The sequence below is a fragment of the Zalophus californianus genome, chromosome 17 (genome assembly GCF_009762305.2).
Source record: "Zalophus californianus isolate mZalCal1 chromosome 17, mZalCal1.pri.v2, whole genome shotgun sequence".
NCBI lineage: Eukaryota > Metazoa > Chordata > Mammalia > Carnivora > Otariidae > Zalophus > Zalophus californianus.
This window is the reverse complement of record NC_045611.1, coordinates 3,067,872-3,074,175: the sequence shown is the minus strand read 5'-3', so window position 1 is coordinate 3,074,175 and position 6,304 is coordinate 3,067,872. Positions and strand designations below refer to the sequence as shown.

The 6,304-nt window shown below is 49.1% G+C and overlaps 1 long non-coding RNA gene across 1 annotated transcript; it reads left to right on the top strand.

The window, feature by feature from the left end:
• The first annotated feature begins 1,959 nt into the window (after positions 1-1,959).
• LOC113936371 lies at positions 1,960-5,536 on the top strand. Its single transcript, XR_003524241.1, has 3 exons — positions 1,960-2,374; positions 3,452-3,566; positions 5,359-5,536. It is a non-coding gene; the product is annotated as an uncharacterized LOC113936371 (long non-coding RNA).
• The last annotated feature ends 768 nt before the right edge of the window (positions 5,537-6,304 follow it).

Genomic DNA, 6,304 nt, shown 5'->3' with positions numbered 1-6,304 from the left:
CATTCAGAGGCTCAAGAGGATCAAGTGATGTGCCCGGCAGATGGGCTAGGGCTCAACCCCGGGCGGTGTGACCTGGGCTTTATCCCTGATAGCACAGCACCGAGGCTGCATCCCAGCTCTGCTGGAAGACGGCACGGCTTTGGCTCCTGACCCTGTGACTTTGCCACTGTCTCCCCATCTGGTCTTCAGAGGCTGACCTCTCTCTGCCTCCACAAAATGAAGGCAATGAGAATCTGCCTCCTGGGTGGTCGTGGGGGTCGGATGAGCCTTTCCTGTGAGCGTCTGCAGCAATGCAAGGCGCGTCCAGCGTCGCCTCCATGAGGCCAGCAGTTAGCCGCGTGGTTATCACTGGGGACCGAGCAGCCTCTCCTGTGACTGTGGCCGCCTCTCCCTTTCCCGCTGTTTCCTTGTGTTGGAGGTGATGATCGTTAACGTGGGTGTCACTGGGGACAGGGGAGATGGTCTGGACAAAGCTGCTATTGCAAGAGAGCGCGTTTCCCGAAACCTCTTCACGGGCACGTCCGTACTCGAGCATGCCCGCCGTGCCGGGACGCCCTGCCCAGGCCCTGCCCGGCGCCTGGTTCTCTGGACGGTCGGCCAGCAGCCAGCTGCGCGTGCCCGCCGGCTTCTGCACTGCTGTTCGCGGGAAGACCAGGGAGGGCACGGAGAGGGGCTGGCTGGGAAGGAGGCAGAAAGGAAGCTGCCTTCCCCGAGCTTGCAGCAACTTTCTGACAGGGAAGGGAAGGGAAGGGAAGGGAGAGGCTTCAAGAGAATCACTTTTCGAAGTCGTGTTTGCTCTGGAGCGCTTCCATTCAGGTTGGGACCTGAGAACGGGAGAAACGGAGCGTGTGTTTTGCCGGGTTTCAGTCGGTGTCCGCGGGTTCCAGCAGGGCCCGAGGAGCCGTGATTTGCGTTTGTCCCTGTGGCCTCTGTCCAGATGACCGTTCCTGCCACCACCCAGCTGGGCTCTTCTCATTAACCCGGTCACACGGCCCGATAAGCCAGAGAGGAGCGAGGGCGGAGCTGAATCCCCACAAGTGGGTGCGGGGTGAGGGGGGGAGTCTCTGGGCTTTGCTAATTGGGGTTCTCTTCTCCTCTCGATTAGGTTCTGCTCTTTGTCTGAGCCCAGACAAGATAAGGAGGAAGCTGGGCTCTTCCTAACAAGCCGCCTGGCAGGGCCACGTGGTCGTTGCCGAGCGGCCGGCATCTGCAGCAGTCCTGCTGGTTTGGCAGTGGGAGCGGTTGCGGCAGTGGTCGCTGTTGCTGGGAAGCAGGAGGCCATCCTGAGCCCCCCTGAGGTTCACCGGCGGAGGCTGCCTCGAGCTGCCACGTCTGGCTCCTTCACCCAGAGACATTTTCCTCCTGAGGGGCTGACCTGTTCGCTCATCAGAATTGCACAAGTTCTGGCCGCAGGGACTCCCCAAAGCCGTGGCCGCTCTCAGGCAACAAGGGAAGCATCAGCGCATGGGGGGCCGGCGAGCGCTCGCATGGCATGCGTGCAGATCGTAAAAATCACATCAAACAACATCAAGTCGTGCACTTCTTTTGTGTCTTTTCACCAGAAGGACGTGAAAAAACAAATCATGATTCATCAGCACTTGGTTTTTTAAAAATAGAAATAATATCCACCACCCCCCCAAAAAAAGTGCCACGTGGTGATTTTGTAAGTTAAAGCAAGGAGATGCTTACTTTAAATTTTTAAAGTCCCCACATATCCGATAGTCCAAACCAAGAATAATACTTGGCGCTGATATGGATTTTTTTTTCCTATCTGAATATACAAAGTATTATATGTTATATTGACATCAGGGCTAAATCTTTCCCTTATAAGGTGTTTGACATAAATAGCTTTTATTATGTAATTCTTAAATGGAAGGAATACACACATTTCTTAAAGGTCCCAGCTGTTATTGTTATCATTTGAGACATGGAATTGGAATCCCAACTTCCAATATCAAATTTTAGCACAAACCCTATAAAATCTATCTTGTCAGAATGTGCCAGAACCTCTAAGCCCTTCCCGGCTGAACAAACTGCAGCTGGTGCTTCATCCTGAAAGTAGAGAATCGACTTTGCGTGTTGGGTATAGGCAGCACACTGGCCCCGGTTTTCGCCCGGCTGCCGGGCCGACTGGGGAAGGCGTGGGTTTAGATTAGCTGTGTCCTACGCTGCTTGACGGGGTGACACGGGTCTATAGGGCCGAGCCCGGGGCCTGGAGATAGGGCCAGCCAGCAGGAATGCAGGGAATGTTTTTCTTCGGACTCTATCGAGGCACACAGACCGTGGGGATTCTGTCCGCGGTGACAGCCTTAACATTTGCCAGAGCCCTGGACGCCGCTCTAGAAATGGCATTGCCCACCCTGGAAGTGAGAAGGTAACGTTTATTTTTGTATTTTTTTCTCTCTCCCCCATATACAGACTGTAGAAAGACCACCAAGTGTGCGCCATTTTTTTTTCCACCATGATGTACAATTCACATTTGTTAATCAAAAAAAGTGCCCGAGGTCATCCACCTAGACTTTTTTTTTTTCTTCTTCTTCTTAAACAGGAAACGGGTTTCAGATGTTTATATGTTAAAAAGTAAGGCTACTAATCTGTTTAGCCATTTACCAGATCCTGGCGAACTCCCTCTTACATTTTAATGTTCAGACTCCATAGAATGACATTCATTTTATCCCTCTTGTTATTTAGAATGAAAAACAAAATCTTTCAATAGTCACCTGCTTTTCTGGGGCAGTTCCAGCAGAGGTTAAAATAAATGAATCCGGGAGTTTAGTGAAATTGTGCTCAGAGAGGCGTTGGTGTTGTGTCAGGCGTTTGAAAATTAAACACTCTCAGGCCATTCTTTAAAATAGACCGTGGTCACATGTATTTTCATGTGTCTGTGGAGGTTTCCTACTCAGATTCAGAATAGAGGTTTACAAATGCACACAGTCAGGAAATCTATAGAAAAGGCAAAAGTAGTCCTTTTAAATGTCAGATCTTTTTCTTCGAATCAGCAGCATATTTTCCATGGTGCTTCTTGATATTAGGCTGTGAACAGGAACAGAGAAAAACGATTTTCCCCGAGAGTCCATGATCACTTGAAAGGACTTCAGCCTGATGTTTAGAAATCAAGGTTTTTGTTTTATTGCTGGAATTTTTTTCTTGCCCCGGGGCTGATAATTTCAAACGGTCGCATTGCTGGTGAAAACGTGTCCCTGTTTAAGTGTGGCAAGTCAGTGATATTTTTCTATGGTGGGAGGTTTATGTATTCATAAGCCGGGAGAAAAGAGCACAAACAGGGGAGGTTTGAATGCTTTTTTAGTGAATTTGTTAGTATTCAAAGCACTGGCCGAAAAGACTGTTTTAAACGTAGGACTCGGAAGGAGTTTTATCATTTGCTAAACCTGGGTCTGATGGTCCTTACTCTTTACCCGCCTGTGTTTGACCAAGTGCTTTATGTCTGCAGATTGTGAGAGGAGGCAAACGATGGTTTTTGGAGACATTTTGTCAAAGAGAGAGAAATAGCTAAATTGAAATGAACTCTTAAAAGCAGCCCAAGAGTCTCTGGATGGGTAAAAAAGGTATTTGCAAAAACTAAAACATAAAGAATCATTCTCAATTTCCTAACCAGTATATCCTCACCTACCCTCACCCCGATATATAGATAGATCGATGATAGAATAGTCTATGAGGCAAAAGTATAGTTGTTTCTTTGTCATCAGAGTTATCAAAAGTGGCTAGAGAAAAGATCAGTATAAGTGTAAAAATGGGTATGTAATAAATGTCCAAGCTCCTTCAAATGGGGATGGGACAGATATGATTAAACACAATTTAAAATATGTGTTTTTTGGCAAATGAAAAAACCATTTTGATTTCTTGGGGCATGTTTTAATTCAGTGTTCAGAGGACACAAGGCTGCCCCAGGATAGGTGTTAGGAACTCCCAGCACAAACCAGTGACAAACAGCAACAATACCACCTGCACTGAAGAATGTGAGCGAGAATAAAGGCAAGTGGTCCTGGTGTGTGAGAAGCTTCTGTCGAGTGGGTCCGTCCAAGTGTCAGCGCCCCAGCAGAGGCTGGTCCCCGGAGAACAAATCCCCGTCAACCCCAGACTCCCTCTCCAGGACATGTCTGCCATACCTGAGGACCCCGAGTCACGCCCAAGGAAAGCCCTGCTTTGGGGGCCCTTTGGAAAGCACCAGGGTGCTAACGGAGCAGAGGGGAAGCCTGGCACGGCATCCGTGCAGCTTCTGAAAGCCCTTTAGGGCGAGCCGAGCCGACCGAAGGGGTTAGTCTGATGAAGGGCAGACTTGGTGCCGGTGATTTTCTGCATGGGGCAGGACGCGGGGCATTGTGAAAATCACAGCACACGAACCACTTTGGGCCAGTACTTTTTTTTTTTTTTTTTTTAACCATCTCTCTGGGTGCTGGACCGTTGGGAACAGAAAAAAATGCCTAAGTCTGCAAATCCCGGGCAATCACCGTGTCAGCTCGGAGCCGAGATGTTTCCCAAATGAACACCTGGACGGTGTAAATCACCACAGCGGTAAACACTTCAGGCCGGCGCAGGCTGCAGGCTGGCGGGGCAGCACCCTCCCACCCGACCGGGGCCCATAAACCAGGCACTGGCCCGCCATCATAAACACCCCTCTCACGGAGAAAGACCCCTCCCCGGCTGGGAGCAGAGCCCCTTCGACGAGGCCACTCAGATAACGGACTGCCCTCAGCGCTGTCCCGCTTACCCTGGGCTGGTATCCTGAGTAGCTGTCAGAGGCCTGTGTCATTATGAATGGCTTCGTGAGACCTAGAGAGGCGACCGGGGCCGCTGGCTTCAAGGTGGCTGTTTTTGAAGGCGCTGTGCAAAGAGAAAACCTAAAAAGAAAAAAGAAAAGAAAAGAAAAGGCTTTATTTTTTTAAGCATTGATAGTAAAATCTTCACAATAAGCAGTAACAATAACCAAAAGATCTATATGGAGTGTCCCCAAAGTTGGTAGAAATCAAAGTGTCATTCCCTCCTTGAAAACATAGTGAATTAAGATATTAAATGACTCCCTCTCCGTGCTGTCCTAGAATCTTCCACGCCTACTGGGTGACCATGCATTTGGTGTAAGCAGTTGTTACAAAAATCCCTGAATAGGGGAAGGCAGATGGCAGAATGCGCCTCAAAAAGATCACGTCCTTGGGAACTTTTTTATATTCTGATGCTGTCCTTAAAAAGGAGAAATTTCTCCTTATAATTATCTGATTAGGAGAGTCTTTTAAATGACGTTTTCTGCCTTCCACCAGACAGAAGGGAGGACAAGCAATATAAACTTTCTAAAAGTGGCCTCCAGTTCAGGATTTTTATGACTCTATTCCTTTTTCCCCACAGTGCGGAGTAGAGAAAAGGAGGGAACCCGAGAGCAGTTTCTCTGCCTCTGGGATCAACCTTGCACCAAAGAAAAATAACCCGGAGAAATTAGTCTGCAGCCAGGAACGAGGCCGGGATCAAATGGTTGCTGATCGGAGCAAATATTTAAACGGGATAAGTCAAATCGAGCATTATTAAATAAAGCTTGTTTAATATGTCTCAAACAGAAAATGTCTTTTGAGGAGCATTTTAAACGTGGTCCTGGAGCTCTGGCTGGGGGCACATCTCGAGGCTTAACTGGTGTGCGTGGGATCTGCGCTCTTACCACAGAGATGTTCTGCTCCTTCAGAAAGCCTTTCCCCCCATGGAATAAAATGAAAGCAGGGAAGTTTTTAGGTAGCTCTTGAATGCTGTTAACGCAACATAAGCAGCAGGAGACAACTGGCCCATGTTGTCACGTTTATTCATCAGGCGGAGCGCAGCCTGGCCGGCTGGGTGACAAGGGTGATGGGCGGTAAGCCGAGGAGGCCCGCGGGTGGGGGGTGATGGTTTCCCAGCATGGTGCAGTAGGGCAGCAGCTGACCCCTGCTCTCACCAAACCTAAAACCACTTCTCTAATGGGTTTTACAATATTTACATTTTCTATTTTATTTATAGGATGCCAGATGTCTACATTCAAATGAAAAAAAAAATCATTGGATACAAAATCCCACCCCGTCCCCACATTTGCTCGCTCATTAGAGATGTATGCGTCCCTGTTGCTGCACATCTGCGTGTGCACGCCAAATCGGACCCGGGCCTGGGGGTCTCTGCAGAGGGTTGGGAGGGGGAGATGGGGCATCTGTTCCCATTGTCTGTGGGGCCACGGGTGCATCTTTATTTCTGGGCCACATTTTCTCCTGCTGTAAACAGTGAGGGGGCTGGTGACGTGCGGAGGCTTGTCCCAGCGCGGAGATTCTTTGCACGT